The sequence below is a fragment of the Hetaerina americana genome, unplaced genomic scaffold, assembly GCF_022747635.1.
Source record: "Hetaerina americana unplaced genomic scaffold, ioHetAmer1.1.p SCAF_2, whole genome shotgun sequence".
Lineage (NCBI taxonomy): Eukaryota > Metazoa > Arthropoda > Insecta > Odonata > Calopterygidae > Hetaerina > Hetaerina americana.
The window spans coordinates 36124712-36145959 of NW_027286763.1; the positions used below are offsets into that span (position 1 = coordinate 36124712).

At 38.7% G+C, this 21248-nt stretch overlaps 1 protein-coding gene across 1 annotated transcript in view; it reads right to left on the reverse strand.

The window, feature by feature from the left end:
* Positions 1–21248, reverse strand: part of LOC139687742 (3-hydroxyisobutyryl-CoA hydrolase, mitochondrial-like) — a 41128-nt gene that overhangs the window by 8009 nt on the left and 11871 nt on the right. The window lies entirely within an intron of this gene.

Sequence of the window (21248 nt, forward strand, 5' to 3'; positions counted from 1 at the left end):
CAGCATGTATAGGGGCCAATTACGAACCGCTCCGCGTCTGCGGAGTCTATCCACCGGCGCACCGCGACACTGTCCAAAATGAATCACCCCCGTAAGCGATTACGAACGAGTTTCGGGCTGAATCATATCACGCATATCATTCCACACACATATAGCTCTTTTTATAGAGCATACTAAGGGGGTGATTGCATATCAATCAATCGGAGAGTCGCAGCGGTGTAATGAATCTCACCGCCCAAAGAGATTATGAACAAGTTTCGGCCGGAGACGATGTCTCTAAGGGCTCGGAGTCGTATGAGTACCGCGGCCAGCAACCCTGCCTTCGAAACTCCCGTCCGACTATATTTTCTCTATGGCGGCAAATTATTTTCACCGTCGCTCTTTTGCTTGCAAATTGAATACTAAATTTAAGGATAGGAAGGCGTTAAACGCTATTATTTTTCATAAAATTAAATCACTAATTTTGAGTAAACACAAAAGAAGTAAAACTGACGTCGGTACTTTACTAATATCTCAAAACAACAACGCTTAATTACTCGATTTTACCGATGTTATTTAAATGAGTTGTATCGTTGATACCCATTATTTTATGCAGCATGCATGATATGGATAAAAAATATCGGGATCAATTTTTTCCTGACGTGACTGTACGTCGCCGAGTTCAGGCTCAGTGGTAGGGGGACTGTCGTTCAACACTCGCCAATCACCTGCGAGTGCTTGTTCCAGCTGGATCTAGTTTTTCGTGGGCCCCTGCTGAGTGACTCACTGCAAGGGCAAAATGCAAGAAACGATTGAACAGCGGTGCGCCATCAAACTTAGAGTTGGACTGGAAAATCTGGGCGCGGAGACTTTCGACATGATTCCCTAAGTTTTCAAGGATGAGAGCATGTCAAAGACTGCAGTTTTTTAACTGTCAAAAGCTCTTCAAAGATGGCCGAGAATGTGGAGGACGAGTCCCGCGCTGGACGACCGTCTACGTCGGTTAAGCGTGCGCATGATCCCAGATGGTATTGATAAGATGACAGAGCCCACTATTATCACTGAAAATTTGACGATGCGAGATATCTGTGCTAAACCCGTCCCGAAGGTCTTCAGGGCGCCCAAGAGCAGCATCGAGTGTCAGCTTGCGAAGACCTTCAGCAATCACATCGCGACGATTCCACAACCCTTTTTACAGTCCCGACTCGGCACCAGTAGACTATTTCCTATTCCCAAGAGTGAAATTCTACATCAAAGGACACCACTATGGGGCCCTAAGTGCGTTCAAAGAAGGCTGCACGCGTACTCTTAAGGACCTTCCGGAATCCGCCTACCAGGGAGCCTTCGAGTCGTGGAAAAGCCGGACTTCTGATTCTGAGATTACTGCTGCTGAAATCAAATCATACTGCCTGCCTCGATGGCGGCAGGGTAACGCCCCCTCGTCTGCAAACCTAAGGGTCGATTTCCGCCTGTGTGGATTTTTCTTCCCCCTAGGGCTTGAGCGTTTGTAATTGTGTCCATTGTTATAATTGTTAATAGTCCGACGTAAAGGCCAAGAAGTGCAGTTTTCGGACTAATAATAAATAAATACTATCATAAAACAGCAGATGCTGATCATCAGTAAGTCGATCTTCCAGCAATAAACAATCAAGATTTTTCTTGTCAGGGTAAAAATCACCAACGGAAGACTATAGAAAACAAACAATTAAGCAGGAACCCCGCAAGACACTACATGAAAGAGTTTTACGGCCCACTCTCCGGTTTGTGGCCATGAGTCGATAAAATATTGCCCTAAGTAAGGTATGACGTAAGGAGAGGAAGCCGGAAAGGAGTGAAACCTGGCGTTGCCAATTTCCAATAGAGGCCAAAGAAGCTCTATTAACGTCCTATTCAACTCCACCACCCAACTCTTAAGATTACTCCTCATGAATAATCATTAACCCAAAACCCAGTTCAAGGTTCAACACAAAGTGGTGCCTTCCCCACTCGAGGTACACTCTGGAGACAAATGCAACCTCACGAGGTGAATAGTTGAGAAGGGAGAGAACGCAGGAGCGTGGCGAAGATTTGCATCACTTACCTTTCCCTAGCAAAAATAAGGAACAAACTAACATTTATTGTTAAGTTACTGTAAACAATAAATGGCTGTACCTAGCGGCTACTTTGAAATAAGATATGCTATCAACTTGAAAAAGAAACAGTGCAGGGAACGAAAAAAGTTTAAACTCAAACTAAGTTTGGATACCACTAATAATCCACACGGACTTTTAGCAACTTAAAATCGAACCTGAACCCTTGGTGTGGGAATAAGTGAACTACACGCAGCAACAACACACGCAATGGTGACATCGCAATTGAATGAAAATTCCGTCTAGGCTTTTTTGTGTCAGTGAAATATTGTTTGAGTCAAAAGTTGTCTTCCGTGACCTGGAGATGATCGAAAATCGTGCAACAATGACAAAGGCATTGAAAGACACTAATTATGTTAAATGCAATTTACGTCCCGCAGTTAGGAAAAAAAAGAACCGAGAATTAAAACATTGCGTGCCTCACTGAATTACTACGGATGCGCATACGAGTAATAGTCTTGAACTAGGTAAAATTACTTAGCCCTTGCAGCTATTACTCAGTCATTGGTCATAAGCCTTTCAAGTCTCTCCAACATTTAAGATTGCTCAACACTATCCATTACATGTCATTTGCGTATGGGTCCCACGGAATATGACCCAACAAAGACTTGCGAAGAAAGAATGCGAGCTTGGATGAGAGGAGTGACTTGAGTGACACTCGTAATTTCAGGAACTGGTACAGTCGCTGTCACTCGACACCATTTCAACACGCTTTTTAAAATTACGCAATTTTTGAGCTTATGAAACACATGAAAACTGACAGTACGATGAGGTACCATTGAACTGCTTCCATGACATTATGCTCTTTAGAGTGACTTGCGACTTCCATATAGGTGCATATTGCTTATGGAAGAATGAATGCAGTGGGGAGATTTTATTAATTTCGAATTCAATACATTATTTTTACAACTGACCACTAACTGGGAGGAATGTGGCCTGATGGAAATACCAAAGGGTCAATTACAATAACTTATCCCCGATTTTCTGCAATAAGAAAACGCTATTTTCAACAACGGTATTACTTTCAATCATAATATAGAATGGCAAAGGGTTTTGAGGACGGGAAATAGTTTGGTAAGCGAGGTAGGGGCAGGAAAAGAATACAAGGTATGCTGGAGAGAAAGGAGAAGTCGTACGTAGAGTTGAAAACTGGTGTATTATAATGCAAGGTTTAGAACACTTAGTGCTGGGTTCGGCGAGGTTTAGAAGGATTGCAGTGCTCGAATCCATCAAACACCTACCCTGACAGATAAGTTAACAGAAAGCGTCGCACGGAAAGGAACTTTCACCACACTAATTCTAGAAATTCAAACGCTGAAGAGCTTTGTATTAGGTGAGCTCTACCGTCGCCTATCATGCTAATCTTCAGGCTGAATTCAACAGTTTTTTATTAAATCATGCTACTAAACATTAAACTTCTAATGAAGATTATAAATATCGTGATCTAAGGTAATTCAGGCACGAATTATATAAAAACAAGGTATATATGGAAAGAAACTGAATCGCCTACCCAGATGAGTGAATTTCACTAGCTGTTGGTCTTAGTATTGAGAAATTAGGGCTATAAATAACCTATCAAACCAACCTTCTGGTTGATGACTACAATAGGGAGTATACGGGAAATCAGACGCAAACACATCCTTGATACCTCGACAATATATTGATAAATAATACATTTAATTTCGTTTAAAATGAAGCCTGTGATCCATTAACCTGAATTCAACACCGAGCTAAACAACAATAGTTCATATACAGTTATTAACATTAAGCCTTGTTTCAAGTCCATTCCACAATTCTGACGTCAACCCAAAGCTTTAATCCACTCCTCTCATAATCAATGGTTTTTTATTCCTTTCCTGACAGTTTCGACCCACGTTAACGTGTTTTAAGCCCACTATCTTAGAAAATAACGGCTTTCCGCAAGTTTTTAACCTAAAAAATAATTTCCCAGTATCCTTGTTATTTCAGACTCAGGAATATTCCAAAAGCCTATTTAAATTACGCTCTTATACAGACTATAGTCCTAGTTGTACGGCGTGGAAGAAGGGGTGAAAAGTAAAGTGATACTGAGAAAAATTATCCTCTATATAATTAACTTAGCGTTCATTTTTATTTCATTGGGATGGACATATATGGATCATGTATACAAAATTCGGGTAATAGATGCCAGAACTAGCAGACTCAGGGACTCCTCCTTTACACGGACAATTCGGTATGGCAACTGCAGGAATATAGATAGCAAAAATTCCACTTGCCACCCTCGGCGTCTAGGGAATAGTTAGTTCTACTCAATTGCATGCACTTTCACTAACCTCGTGCGTTTTGTTGTCAAAAACCTTTCTTTCCACATTACCTCATTAGAATGCCTTTAAATAATGTAATGTTCTTTACAGTGTTGTTTGTTCACCCTTTTATCTTTTTAAGGTCCCCTTCCATCCCTTGTAATCTCCGTGGGGGCACCCTCCTGCTGTCTGCAGCGTTGGGGCACATTCCCTACCTGTCTCCTGGGGGTAGAGACCGGAGGAAAAGCATAATAACTAATATGATCTAACAAAACTGTTTCACTTCAAATTGTCTCCTTCCGATCAACACAATGGCCAGATGGACTCCCCGTAAGTCAAGCCTGGATCAGCACCCGCCCGTATGTAAATCCGCAGAAGACACACAATGAAGATTAATAAGCGAAGAGTGAGTCCGGACATAAGTTCTATACAACGGAGTGAGACAATTGTTCATTATCACCGTTGCTTTTTAACTTACATGCTGAACACGTCTGGAGTGGGATGGGTGGGCCTTGAGCTGGGAATGAAAGTAGACGGAGTGGTAAAGCATGGCCTTTTTGAACAGTATGAGGACATATAGTTGTTACAAAAAAATGAGTAAAGAAATGGGAAGTATAAAATACTAAAAAATGCTCCAATGTTTGAGCAAGCAAGAATAAGTTCTACGAAGTAGTAAGTACATTATGTCGTAAAGGATTGTCTAACACCTACCTTAAAAGGTAATTACTTTTTAATTGACATGGATTCGATATGTTATTGTAAGTTTCTCTAATACAATTATTATAAAGCCACCAAAATCAGCATGTCATGCGTGATTATGAAGGATCAAGGATAGCATAGTCAACAAATAAAACATATAACATAATTTTCATTTTTTAACTGATATGTATTCAAAATGGGAGAAAGTTTTGGCAGAATATTTTGTTGAAATAATTATTTACAATTTTAACTTTCTACACAAGTAAGTTTTCCAGTTTATAGATTATGCAAAGGTTTAAAATAGGCAGTACTTATTTTTAAGAACGGATAACTTCTTGACAAGTTTTTTTTAACATTAAGAAGCATACTTGACAATAACCTATTAAAAATCGATCAAAATAATAGATTATATTACTTATACCAAAAATGCTAACAAATAGCATCAAAAACACCTACTTAGTATTCGTGAAAGCAATCTTATGTTGATTCAGCGAAGCCTTCTGCATACTGGAGTTTAGTGACCTCTTTGTGACGTAAGGCAGCTTTTTAATTTCATGTGGTATTTGCCAGAGGCCGAGAGCTATTACTTGGAGCAGATCCCTTGCAAGCTTGAAACAAAAATCCAAACTCCTCGAAAGGTGTTTCATCCACTTCTGTTAATTCCGAGTAGGCGCGTTTTAGTTTATTTTTAAATAATCGAAGCCAACTATTTAAGCTACACTGAGTTTGAAGATAAAATTATAGGTAAATGAGGCCAAAAAATTTGCCCAAGAAATGGCAGACACACGGAAACCAAGTTTTGGTAATTCCAAAAGAGAACTATGTTAGGATGTTTTGTAAAGTTTACAAAACAGATGAACAACGACCATTGTCATTTATAAAATAAATGTTGACTTACACGGGATTCCGAATATCAAATACGTATCTCAGGGCAGATTGATACAATGCTTATTGACATTTTGAGTGTTTTGCTTAACTTTAAACCAGAGTTTTCTGAAAAACTATATTTGAAAATTAAATATTCCAAATATTTTGTCTATAGTATACTTAAAAGTATGACATTGCTCTTAGTCACTTTTATTTTTCTCATTTTTGTCATTATACCTTACCTCTTACATTGGGTCTTTAGCTACAACATTTAACTTCTGTAGGTGTTGTCGTCATTTAATGAAGAAAAACATATTCTAAATTATCACAATAGTGACACGAAAAGGGTGACCAAACTTAACATCCTTTATGAAACTATTTTATCACAACATTTTCACGGATAAAAATTCGTTTTTCAAAGTTTAAGCTACCATGTAAATCATATACAACTGATGTAATCCAATAGATACTAAAAAAATCACGTTAAATATTTACCTTACATCCAACAAGTTCATAAACACAAGTTTTTATTGTTTCTGGATGACGAATAACGAAATTATCAAATATCTACCTGAATTTTTCCTAGAACCCATCTCATTTCCTTCACAACTCACCAAGCCGTTGTATTTAGTCTCTTAGTTTATCTTCTTTCCAAGTCATTTTCCTGCTAACTTAACGCTAGTTATCTTGCACTTCAAGTCATTTCAAGAATCATGATCAAAATAGACCCATCGCGGTCTTCCATATGTCTTCAGCTGACTAACCTTTGGGAAAATCGAATGAGTTTCATTGCCCAGAGGATGCCTTCACGTCTCCTGTTAAAATATTTCGGTACACATTTTATCCAACTCTCCAGTATCACCGTAGGAACCTCTTTTCTCCAACATTGGGCGAAACTATTCTAAATTCAATGGGGCCGCTAAAAATAATTTTTCCAACGAGCTATTTACTTCAGATCCACCATTATAAATATGCTCCCGTTAAGCCTTACAGCTATCCTAGGCAGTAAGCTCGAGTTGCTACTCACAGTACGCTCACACATTAACACGCAACACAGAGATGCCTGGCTATTTGGAGATTCTCAGTCACGCGGACCGACTAACTCTCCATCAATTTTGTGTCTTGGACTAGATTTTGAAGGAGGAAAGGCCAAGGTTCTTCTGAAGGCTCCTTTTGATTCACGGAGGCCAGGGACGGTTTCTCTTCTTCTCATTCTATCCATGCAGTTCCTGCGAACGACTATCTTTCCGATAGTTTATTTTTGATGCTCTTATACCGGTTACCCACAGTATTTTCTTGGTAACCTAAATTTTAAAATTACTGACGAAATTCAGATCAAATTACAGAGCTGCGCTCAGCCTTTCGATCTAGTGGCAGACGAATCTTTAAAGTACCGTATATTAATACATTGTATACAATACTAACTCATACTTGATCAGCTTAGCCGAGCATCAGTAAAAGTTTCGTTTTGAGTCATTCCGATACACAGCAATCAATCCATTTCCAGTTCTCATCCCTCAATCAAGTGGAGATCTAAATAAGAACTCTTTAAAAATAGAACTCGAATGCAGTAATTATTCAACAAGGAAAAGGAGAGAATATTCCTCCATGTATATATATATATATATATATATATATATATATATATATATATATATATATATATATACATACATATATATATACATATATATATATAAACACACAAGTAATATACATATACATAAATAATATATACATATATATTATATATACATATATACATACATATATATAAATAATATATGCATATTTATAATACATATATATACAAAAATATATATACATATATATACAAAAATATATATACATATATATACATATATATATATATATATATATATATATATACATATATACATATATATATATACATACATATACATATATATATATATACATACATATATATACATATATATACATACATATATATACATACATATATATACATACATATATATACATATATATATATATATATATACATACATATATATATATACATACATATATATACATATATATACATACATATATATACACATATATATACACATATATATATACATACATACATATATATACATATATATATATACATACATATATATATACATACATATATATACATATATATATATACATACATATATATACATATATATATACATACATATATATTTCTTTTTATAGAGCGTACATAGGGAGAAATCGGGTACCACTGACCTGAAGCGCCGGGGCGGTGTAACAAGTATCACCGCCAAGGCGATTATCAATGACCTTCGACCGGAGTCTCAGGTGCCCAAAAGGTCGGAATTATAGTATGTGTATCATGGCCAAGTACCCTGCCTTTGAAACTCTAGTCTCGCTATATTTTCAGTTTGACGGCAGTTTATCACCGCTGGTTTATTAAGATCGCGAATTAAAAGCATTACATTTGAGGGTAGGAGGGTGATAAATGCTATTATTTTTCATATAATTAAATCAAAAATGTTGAGCAATAATTTGGGGAGTAAAAATGATAAGATGATATTGGTTCTTCATAAAAATTCATAATAACCACCCCCAACGACTGGATTTCGTCGATACTAATTTTAAATATATGTAATAAATTTCCATAGTTGATACCCATTATTGTATGCAGCATATAATTACTAATTATAATAATTATTATAATTTCAACCCTGAACTTCGATAATTACTCGCTGTAAACACGGCAATTTTGATTGCAGTTTCTCTTTGAGCAAAATCGACGACATGGTGCACGGACCAAGACGTTTAGACCCAAGCTAGGGTGGCAATGATATCTACATCTACTTAATACCCCGCAAGCCGCCGCAAGGGCGTGTAGCGGGGGTGATATTAAACAAAAAGGTAGGAGGAAGCTTAGTAAACATAAGAGCAAGCGACGCATAGAATATTATTAGTTGAAGTAAAAGCTGAGACTACTAACAAGGCCATTGTTCTGGCCACCACGCAATCATAGAGAGAATGGAGCCGATAAGGTGTCGGATAAATTAGAGAAAATATATGCGGGTGTACCTCAAAAGGAATACTTGATAGTGATAGGGGATTAGGACGCGCCAGTGGGCGAAAGGGAAAGATGGTAGTAAGGTAGGGGACTGGTTTAGGATCAAGGAATGACCGTCAGTGGAGCCAGCAATGGAGTTCAGTAGGAAACGGCATAACGAACAATTTTAAACACAACAAAATACGTTAGCCTACTCAAAATGCCCAGGTAATCACAGATATATAAGTTATACTATATATGATTAGGCACAGATACAGGCACAGCGTGATTTGGGCGCAGTTTCCCGAGATAGGATACACATTCAGATCTTAATTGGGTACTCATGAAGTTTAACGTCAGATTTAAGAAGATAAAACGGAGAAGACGGTTGAGGAAGACGAAATGGAATGCAGAAGCAATCATTTGGGTGAAACGAAAGGAGTACCACGGTGCAGAGAGCGGTACAGTAGAAGAAAAATGGGAGCATATCAACATAGGTATATACGTGTAGAAAGCCGCAAACAAAATTATAGGTAAATGACAGAGACTGGTAATCTTACTAATACTGGGTATGAACATAAATAGTGGTATTTTTGAGTTGAGAAATAAGTGGGAAATAAAGATGGAGTTATGCAAGTGAAGGAAGGAGACGAGTCATGTGGTCTACTGAATTGAAATAGAAAAACATATAAAACCACTCGAACTACTTAAAACCAAATTTTTTCTCAAGTTTATCGCCCGTAGCAAACTAATTACTCTAATTACTTATGATATCACGCTCTCACAAGCTAGCCCTTGGGCTTAATGCTGGGAAAGTGAAGAGTACGGTGCGTTAATCCAGACCAATATTCATAATCCAATTTCAATTTTACAATTGAAATTGACGTTTGATAATTATTCCTCTAGCCAGTACGCACACGTAATTATAAGAAAGAAAGGCTGCCCAAGGAATAAATATGCATTAAACAATTTTATTATGAAACCAGTGGCGATTTAAATTGGTATTTTCTTGCAGAAGTAGTTCTGGATTCAAGTATCTTATTAAAATGTCAAAACTTTTATCCAGTTTCCTCCACTACAAAAAATCGCTACTACTACAGCTGAGAAGAATGTTGAGGGCTACTTACGGTAAGCCTTAGGTATATGGCACTAGTTATAACTGAAAGTAAATAACACTACGAACCTATTTTTCTTAGCGAAGCAATACGTACCAATAAAAAGAGACGTTTCAGGCGTGAAACGGTGGAATATCATAATTAATTAAAAATTGGCAATTTTCCACCAAATAAAATTTATTAATGCCACCGGTTTCAATGTAACTATATAATCGTCAGGAAATAGTCATCACTCCGAGTGCAGTACATATGCAGAAAAGCAAGTAAGGGAAGGGTAGGGGAAAGGAAGGAGGAAAGGCAGCACGGGTAACTATGTATGCGAGAGGGGAAGGGAATGGGGTGGGGAAGACGAAGTCCGGAGAGAACGTCGTAGCTGGATGGAGGGGGATTCCCGATGGGGGTGTGTCCAACGGTGCGGCGCCATACTCCTAGGGCCGTGGCGAAAGCGGGTGAAGTCGGGGGTTTTCCCCGCGGTCGTTGACTGGGCGCATGGTATCAACGCGAAAGAGATCACAGTGCACAAAGGGTAAACTGGTGATTAAGGGTTTGGAATCACTTGAATATTATGGTTCCAAGGGGCATGCCCAATCGAGGGTTAACGGAAGGGTGGAGGAGGGATATTTCACACTTTTGAACTGCTGATGAAGGGGCCGGGGGGGGTCCCGCAACGTAGAACCTTCCCCCCTGGTCCGTGAAGGAGGGTGGGGAGTCAGGGCTTTCCACCTACGTCGGGAAAGTATGGTCTCGGTCCGCACAGGGGAGGGGGGAATTCCTATGAGTAGGGACAAGGGATCATATATCACATAAACGTCGTGGGAAGGAGATGGAGAGGAGGGTGAAGATAAAAATTGGACTTCATTGATGAGCTCCAAGTCCTTGCGACGTATGACTTCTTTGTTCCATGGCATCTAGCTTCTTTCTTTTATCCAAGTTGTGAAGCACTTTTAAGTCGAAGTCACAGAAATGGTTGGAATCAAGTAGATGTTTGGCAAAAATAAAGAAATAGTATGACCTGTAATATATCCTTTCCTGTGTTCCTCAATACGTGTCGAAAGATTTCTTCGCTCTGAACTCAAACTCTTGACGAAAAGCGCCTAGGGGTCCAGTTTAACGTCCCATCCGACGGAGGGCGTACTCAGTTTAAGTTCTCTCCACAAAGCACCTCAAGTAGGGATCAGGATACCACTGAAAAATATCTGTCGCCTTCAGGATTCGAACCTGGGCCATCAGGGTGGGAAGCCAATACGCTAGCCTTCGCACCAACCCGACAACAGGAGACATGAAGGAATCTTCTCGAAAATCCAAGATGGGCGACAAATTCCGACACTAACAATCGTAAGGCCTTGGTCTTGATGCTTGGGAACAATCGGAAAGACCGCCACAGAATAATGGATATCTCTTTAATAAAGCGTAATACAAACCCATCCCAAATCCTAGCGTAAAGCAGCTACTTCCTTATTCCGATAACCTAACTGATTAAAATATTTTTCCCATAGTTAATATAATCCCACAGTCCCTGAAAACCCGCCCCAGCTGCCCAACACGTCCACGGTTTTTTTCTAAAACTTAAAAGTATTCTGAAAAATTACGGTGAGCTTCCCGTTTCAAGTTTGCTTTTCATTTACGTTTTGAGTGTATTTTTATTTTAGTACGCAGTAAAATTATTTACACCCCCGGAAGTTGGGCTACGATATATTTCGGTTACAATCGCAGCTTTGATTATCCTGAGTATTTCAGGTTCACTTCCTGGAAGTCAGAATGTCAATTGCAAGAGAACAATTGTAATCTTCCAGAGATGGGCACGATTACATTTTATGTTAAAAATGCGATTATTTTGTATCACGTGCAAGATACAAGAAGTGCACGTGTTAGGGAAAATTATGACAACATAAACGTCGTAAAAGAACAATCGCACCACAACAAACAAATGGGTGCGATGACGTACAATCATGTCTTCTTTGAAATAACAAGATTGTTGTATTTATTTCAAAGCATACGCCGGGGCAATAGCTGAGTGTAAATGTTTTATTTTGTTATTATTACCTAGTACCGCGCAAGCCATTGCTGTAGGTGGCACGGGGTGATCACACGCCAGACCCAGAAAGTGTAGCCATTTATATTAAAGGATATCTGGTAAGCTCACCAATAAAAAATAAATTATAATGAACAATCCAAAAAGAGTAGCATTGTAACATTCAATCTGATTATTACTTACTGATTCCTTCAATATCCATTTTTTTGTATTTTTAGTGCCTTGCAAGCCACCGCTAGGGCATGTGGCAGGGCAACCAAATATTTTTGACCCGAATATTTTTACCCCTACCGCGGTCGGTCGTTATTCTGATCCTTCATTGTTCGTGTGAAAAATGACATCTTAAACCTATCTGATCTACCCTTAATATCTCTAATTTTATTAACTAACATGATCTCTCCAACCGAAGTACGATGGGCCTAATAATACATTTTCAGCATCATCGCCAAAAGGAAATGCTTCCAGTTTATGCTAGAGATAAAACCTGTAATTTAACCTTCGATTCGTAAGTGATTCCCATTTTGATACGCTCCGCAGTTCGTCATTAAAATGTGTTACAAATCTATCTCCTCTAAACTACACGCGATCTAATTCGGCAATCAACCCATCTTCTGTGAGTTTTGCTCGGGCAAATAAATAAGGCAAACGCTAGACACAAACAGCAATGTAAAACGAACAAGGTAAGTATTGGACGAACATCAAAGGCGAAAAAAATCCATTTAGCAAAAACTTCTGGGAGTTTCAGCTCGAAGATTCAGTGGGTGTTGTGTCACGCAGCTTCAACAATTGTTTCAGCGACAGACAAAAATCCATACAGAACACAATTTTAGCCATCAATCAAAGAGTTTCCATGCAGAGAGATTCAATAAAATATTGCAAACTTTGGTACCTTCCGAGTGAGCATGGAGTAAGACGTGCGCGCAATCTATATAAAATGACAAAATGGGTAGAATAAGGGAGAACATCGGGGACTGCCATAATTGGATACCGGTTGACGGAAGTAATGACACTCTTGGAGAACGGAGGGCAGACTTCGTAATTGGGAAACTGGACCTACGTGCGCCATATTGAGGGATTACCTCATCCGTCCTAAGAAACTCTCTAAAACTCACAAGGAAACAAAAGATCACTAAGTGATCTTGTATCCCAATAACCAGGACGAAGGAAAATGCTGCTTCGCTACACAGCTACAGCATTGTACAAGGTTATTGTCATACCAATGTCCAAGGTATTAAAATTGATTAAATCGATTGTAACGGAAATGATCGAATATCACAAATTGTGTCCAAGGTGGTTACCGAAAATGCTTACCGACCAACACAAAGTGCAAAGAATGCTGAGTAGACGACCGTTTTTGTACTGCTATCGAGAAGGAGATGACTTAGCCTTGTGTCTAGCGACTATAATCTCTTGCACTTGAGACAATGGCTTGTCGGAGAACGGTTTGAAGATGACGAGGAACTCATGACCGCCGTTGCCAACTGTTACTCCCGAGTGGCGAACTTCTACGCTGAGGGATTAAAAAAGCTGGTGCAGCATTACCATAAGTGGTAACAAGTGAATGGCGATTGCGTAGAAAAGTGGAATAGGTTTGCAGGAAACTAAAACCGTTAATAAAAACCTTTTCTAACAAATATATTTTTATGACCGAACGGATTAAACTTAAAAAATAAACCTTGTACAATTTTATTTAGTTATTTTTTATAGATTCAGTCGTATATTCAGTTATCTCTTCAGGAAAAGTGTAGGGCTTTGCCTGAAGCACCGCGGTCTGGTTAGAAGCAAAATTACACCTGTCCTGTAACTTTCCACAAGAGTTCCAGTAGTTCTCTCGATGTTTGCAATAGTATTTTAGTATTTTTAGTATCCTGCAAGCCACCGCTAGGGTGTGTGGGAGGGGGTGAATACACACCGGACTAATTTGGGCCCAAATATTTTCCCCATAGCGCGGCCGGACAACGCTATTCTGTTTCCTTATCGTAAGTGGGAAAAATGACATCTTAAATCTATCTGTTCTATATTTAATCTTTATATTTTATTGACATGATCTCGCCTTCTGTCGTACGATGGGGATAATAATACATTTTCTACATTTTTGCTAAAAATGCATTCAATTTACGCAAGAGATTTCATCACTAATTCAATCTTCGCTCCGTGAGTGAACCCAACCCATATCCTCTAATAACTTTGTTACGCTACTCAGGTTGTCAAAACAACGTTTTACAAATCTAGCTCATCTACGCTGCAGGCGATCCAATTCAGCAATCAATCCAACTGCATGAGGATCCCATGTACTCTTATAGGCAAGATATTCTAAATGAGGCCTAACGAGCGAAATATATCATTTCTCTTTAACCTTTTCATCACATTTACCCAGTACTCTTCCAATAAATCCTAATTTTTTGGTTAGCTTGTCCACATATTCCCCGTAAATGTTCAACCCAGGAGAGGCCTTGAGTGAGGTTAACGCTTAAGTACTTAATTGAGTCTATACACTTCATTTCGGTGTTCCCGATGCAGTCGGCGTTCGGGAGAGAATTACTATTTTTCTAAAAATTCATCAATACGCACTTTGGTAAGTTCCAATCTAATTGCCAAATATCGCACAAGCGTTACATAACGTTTAGGTTATCTGCTAAAGCTGTTTTATCCTCAGGAACGCGGATATCTCCGTAAACCGCTGCATCGTCGGCAAATAAACGTATCTTACTCGTGACAACGGAATTAATGTCGTTAACGTATAGAAGGAATAAACGAGGTCTGATAACACTTCCCTGGGGAACACCCGAAGAGCCTTCTACTGCATTAGACCTAACTCCATCTATGACCACACTTTGTACCCGACCATTCAAATAGTTTTGAATCCAACCCACGGTATTTTTTTATGTCATATGCTTCCAGCTTGGTGTGCAGACCACTATGAGGTAGTCTGTCGAAATATTTTTTTTTAATTCGAGAAAAACCGCGCGTGCTGGAACATATAGTATTTTTTAGTAGCCTGCAAGCCACAGCTGGAGTGTGGGGCAGGGGGTGAATACACACCAGACTAATTTCGACTTTTATATTTTTACCCCTACTGCGAAGATTGCTATTTCCCGAAATAAGGATATCATGAACAAAAAGCGCAAGTTTTGTCCCGCAGGATCTACCCTTTCGGAAACCGTGCTGAGTTTCCATTAATAACTCCTACCTATCGATGTGTCTCACGATCGAACTAGCAACTATATGTTCCATTCTTGCCTGAAATGGAAGTGAGAGAAATAGGTCTGTAATTGCTCGGTTTCCCCTTGTCTCCGTTTTTAAATATTGGTGTTACGTTAGCTGTTTTCCAATCTATGGGAACCTTGTGATCTACCAGCGACTTCTTATATATTATTTCTAGATACGGCGCAATTTCCGAAGATAGATCCTTAAATATGCGAGCGGGTATTTCATCGGGCCCGGAGTTTTTATTAGGCTTAATATTTTCAGCAAACGTTCTATTCCATTTCATGAGATTTCAATTTTGGCTATCGGTTAGCCTGCACGATTTGGTAAGCTATCGGAGACATTCGGTGAGACATGTTGAAGATGCTTTGAAAGAAGGAACTCGATGTATTGGTCTTTTCCAAACTGTTGGTTACTCTTTCGCCTTAATCATTTTTGGGTGAAATAACTGTTAACTCATTTCCCTCAACCCCTCTGACGTATGACCAAAATGCTTTCGGATTGTCTTTCAAATTTTCCGCTAGTATTTTTCGTTCGCATTCGCTTAACCTCTTCCGAAATTCCTTGGCATTCACCCAAGATATCATATTGTTTGGCGGGACTGCCGGTAATCTTAGGATTTTGGGTAAGCCTAACGCCCTTTTTCTCGTAATAATGTTGACCAATTTGGGTGATCTTTTTTCAACTTAAACTAATAGTAATACTAACTATATTTCCTTCAACAGATTCCAAATACCCGCCATAAATGGCTAACGTGGCTTTCCCAAAGCAAAATAACATTCTTTTTATTTCTCTTTCAGTAACCAAAATCAATCTGTTGACATAAAGTTTCTTCAAGGCGGACCAACATGTTTGACATGCGTGAGAGCCAGAATGTAAATGCAAGGCTAAGGGTGACTCCTAACACTAAACTTGTTTTAACTTACATAATTAGGCAAATTCTAATCACCAATTCTTCACCAAATCTTATTGTTACCAAAATCGCGACAGCATCCCCCTATTATATTTATTTCCTTATACTTGCGTGCTGATGGGTCGCTCGCTGCGTCGCAGTTTTATAATTTTGCCGTGTGGCGGGAGTCTAATATCATGAATGTATTTCATGGAAGGTAGTGCCCCTTCACTACACGGCGATCCGCCGTATGTTACATATTTACAGCTAATGGCATCAAACACAGCTTTTTCTTACGGTTTGCCAATAATACCCTTATTTGGCTATGATCTACTCGGCAATAGTATTAACAATTACTAAGTTCATCATGTTGTTCTGATTATATCGAATGTTTTGTGAAATCTAAGAACACTGTATTCACTTGAGCATTCCCCTCCCCCCATTTTAAGAATAACATGAGTAAACAAGTCTAAATATGATCTCTTTCATAATCCGTACTGGCTTCGGTTTAGTATGTTAGCACACGTTCTGCATTGGAAGGATAACGCATTACTGACAGAGCTATGCTTTAAAATTTCAAATATACAGGCGTAATTTCTCGAATCCTACCATGTAACTGAAGAGGGGTTAGGCGGAAGACGGGATTATGCTGTCCCAATCATGAGATACTGAAATTTCCAACATAGATTCGAAGAATAGGCTTTCCAAGTAGGTTGCAATGTCTTTCGCAAATTTCACTTGTCTAGTGGACAGATGTTTAAGTAAATTTTACGCAATTGTCTTCGAACTGAATCCGAGCGAAAAAGAGAAAGTTGTTGGAAGATGTTATGTGCAAAAAAGTGTCATAAAAATGAACTCCACAATCTTGGAAGAAATTTATGAACTCTCAAAAATTAATTTCCAAATGACGAAAATATCCCTCCGATTTACGTGCCTGCATTTCTACCTATTCTTCAAGCCATTTCCTGTCGGGGTAGGCACTGCCAAAACGGGGGCCAGGTTTTAGGATGCGAAAGGAAACATTCTCTTGCTAACTCCTCTCATACTATCCTATCCCTGCATACTTCTCATGGTTCCGTCCCATTCGTACAATGCCTCACACGTGCTCTTCTGTTCCTGAGACGTCTAACAGTCCTTGACTTGAGAGGCTAAGACCACATTCACCCATGCTTCCTCGGTCCAATCCTTCCTCTCAAACTATTTACCCTTCTCTCAAATATCTGTTTAATTATTCGACTGCCATTCAGTCCCTTTACATGGCCCAAACACACTTTCCTCGTTTTCTATTACCGACGCATTCATAAACTGGCTCTAGACCACTTCTCCCAAATCAATACCTTCACCTCCCTCCTTTAAGGCCACCGAAGCAATCAAGTGCTGTGTGAGTTAAGTTCCATTACTATTGTTCAATTTTTTAATCCACATGGCCTCCACATACAATGCGGGCGAGAACGCGGGTACGAACGCGAAACACCCAACAGAGTCCATTGCTGTGGCACAACAGCGAGCGGGCAATTTGAGTTGCGCGATCAGTCATACGGGTATACGGCTGATCGCTGAAGACACGCCATGCATCAAGAAAAAAATTTTAAAAATATTCCTAATGAGTTCTCTGTACAAGGTCAACGGGTAAGTATAGCGTAGTTCAGCCGCCATTTTGATGAGGTAACTTATGGATTTTCCCATTGATTAATTCCAAGTAATTTCGAAATGGAATATCTCGGGAACATGCACTTTTGAATAAATATAATTCAAGTTGGTCCCTTAAGACATACTACCCATTTGGATAAATGAGGCCTCCGCCTGCATACAGCAGATATTTGCGGTAAATGTATACGAATGTGGAATATTTTTCACAGTAGCAACAGATGCTGATGAGAAAAAATACCGAGGTCGACAAAAATGCGCCAACCGTGACAACGAATAATTAAAAAGCATTAGATTTGGAGAAACCAAATTCTCGTCTTTAAACGAGGGCATTAGATGCATGGCATACATAGCCGAAATGATTTTAAGAACTCCACCTATCTGGTAATGACAGTGCCAAAATAAACTTGTTTTTTACATTGATATTCGTCTTCCATTGCACTGAATGAAACAAGTTTATTAAACGTAGTAGTTTGGGTTTTTAAAGTGTCTTACGACTGATACAATATCGCACCATAGCCTCTCTTGGAATAAATTTACGCGAGGGCTGTTGGTATCACGGAACCGATTAACCAGGAAGGTCAAACCAAATCGTTCTTACACGACCGCAAGCCTTTAATTGGGCCGAATTCCATGTCCGCTAGAACGAAAGGTAACTTAATTTAATTGAGATTATAGTTATTTCCAAAAGTACTATCGATCAGCTCTAAAATGTGCTACACAAAGCCGCTCGATCACTTGAAAGACAAGAGTAGAAAATAATGAGAAAGTAATTAAAAGTATCCGGCAAAAAATCTAATGTTTATGGTCAGAAAACCGTTAACTGTACGGTTGTACGAATATTAATTTAGGCAATTTTCTGCACATCAAGTTTTACAACCCGGTTTCTCTGTGTCCGTGGCGTACATAATCACAAATTAGAATTTTTCCAAGGAAAATTCAATACATTTTCAAAGAATTCTTAGATTTTTTCAGGAAAAATTTACTTTTAATCTTTCGTTTTTAATTACTCATAAAGCAAACACAAGGCGGTAACATCTCATAAGACTAATTCCAAAGAAACTGCGGGAGATGCTGCATTTGCTGTATTTGTTGCCTTGATCTCATATGACAACAATTTAAACACGGAGTACATTAATAATTGATTATATCATGCTTGTAGAAAAAACGTCTGGAGGTTACAAGTTATATGCCACGTCCTGTGGAGTACATGAAGTCATAATACGGCTTATTCCAACAATACAGGGTGCGGCAACACAACTTCCTTTTTTGAAGGCGTTTCGCGTTTGAAAAAAGGAAGTTATGTTGTCGCACTCTGTACTTCGTTGAACCATACCAATTCTGGAACCAAAATAGTAATGAATGTAATTTGTGGTTGTACTTTCCACTCCTTAACATAAAAAGGGTTCAAAATTGTCTCTCTACCATTGGTAATCTCGAATTTCGTTCTATAAACATTTACGTCCTCGATTATGTCGTGGATAATATTTCTTCTTTATATGTTAATTTTTCTGTTTTGACTTTGGAATGCATGGCAGCCCTTAAAACTTACGGCTGGCATAACCCTTAACTGCAGGCAAATTAAGACATTACCTACCGACTCTCGACTTAAAGCATCTATTTGCTCTTTGCCCTTCAAAAAGCTTAGCCCTTTAAAAATAACACAAAGTCCAAAATCAAATAAGATTGAGATATCGATTGGCTATATCCTTTTAATCTCCAAAAAGAGATCGATTGCATGGGTTGCTAATTTTATTCCGACAGAAACTGATGACACTTTTATTCTAGTTAAACAATAAACCGTAACACTGTATGCTAAATTTTACCAAGGGACTAACAGTTCCACGTTGGGGGGGTTCGAGTAAAAAAATTACCGCTGAAAGAGACTTGAGTTTCGCTTTAGGTCAGATGCAGAGGGCGTAACAAAGAGAGGCGAAGCCGAGAGTTAAGGGTCGTAATTGCACCTTCTCACATCCACTTTTTCCATGGCATGGAGACACTTCGGGCCGATAATATAGAGGCAATGAACCTGACCACCCTTCGGGACAGTGGCCCTATCGCCTAGATGGAAACGATGACTCCTGTTAAGGTTGCCAAAGTCAGACAAACCGAAGAGCCGTTATATATTCTCCATTGGAACCCAGGAAACGTTTCATTCGGCTTAACCACAGAGAACGCACGATTGAAAGCGACGTGCATACGTCAGAGTAGGGATTTTCCCCCAGCACAAGCCCGTATAATTACACCTGTATAATCCTGCGGCGAGCATAGAGAAAACGAGTTCAGTTCGTGTTGGTTAGCCTTTAATACGTAACCAGAAAAAATTCCGGTTCTGATTTTCCAGGTGTCCATTGAATCAATTATATCTAAGCATTTTCACACATAAAAGAACGATTACGCAGGCAATCTCGAAAATTTCTAAAGAGGGGATGGCGCAAACGTACATGTAAATAAAATCCGTAGCTATGTTCCCATTGAAGAAGAGATGTATGTCTGGAGAAAATGCTTAACAGCAGAGGCATATATCGGTTCCTAAATTTGTAGAGAACTGTTAAATATTGAAAAAGGCCGTTTAAATATTATGCGTCAACGCCGTGGAATTCTAAGTTACTTAACATTTCCAATGTTCGTTCGCTATAATTTTCCAAGAATGGAAAATTATAGCGAACGAGTATAAACCCATAATCTTTTTAAAATATATTCTATAAATTTGAATCTATAATAGTTCAGTGTTCAAAACGTAAAAAAACTCTATTCTGACATTCAGATTCGCTTTATTGCTAAACAAAGGAGCAAGATAGCGCAAGCCAACAAAAACACTCCCTCCTGGGAGAGGCCACCGAAAATTTGGAATACGAATGAATGCCATTTGTACATGTTTCTCTGTGTTTTTGATGGCTAGTCGGCTCAGTTTGATATATACTCGTGTGTGTGTATGTGTATATATATATATATATTTATTTATTTATTTTTATATATATATATATATATATATACACATACGTATACACATATATATACACATACATATATATGTATAAATATAAATATATATTTTCATATATATATACAAATATATAAACCATAAACACAGTAATCAACCCGAAGCTCGGTTTGGTAGGTGATGGTAGAGATCACCCAGTACAAAGCCCGACGGCGTGTGAAATTCACACATTAGGGTAGGGGGGCCAGGTCCTTTCCCTGTGCCGGTTATGGTTTCCCAGGAAACCCCTAATACCAAAGACCTCCATTTGACAAATTAAGTTCCCTGCGATCAATGTCAATTTTCCCTAGTAAAATTCCTGTTCATATAAAACATGTGCTTTGATAAACAGATGTAGTCACCT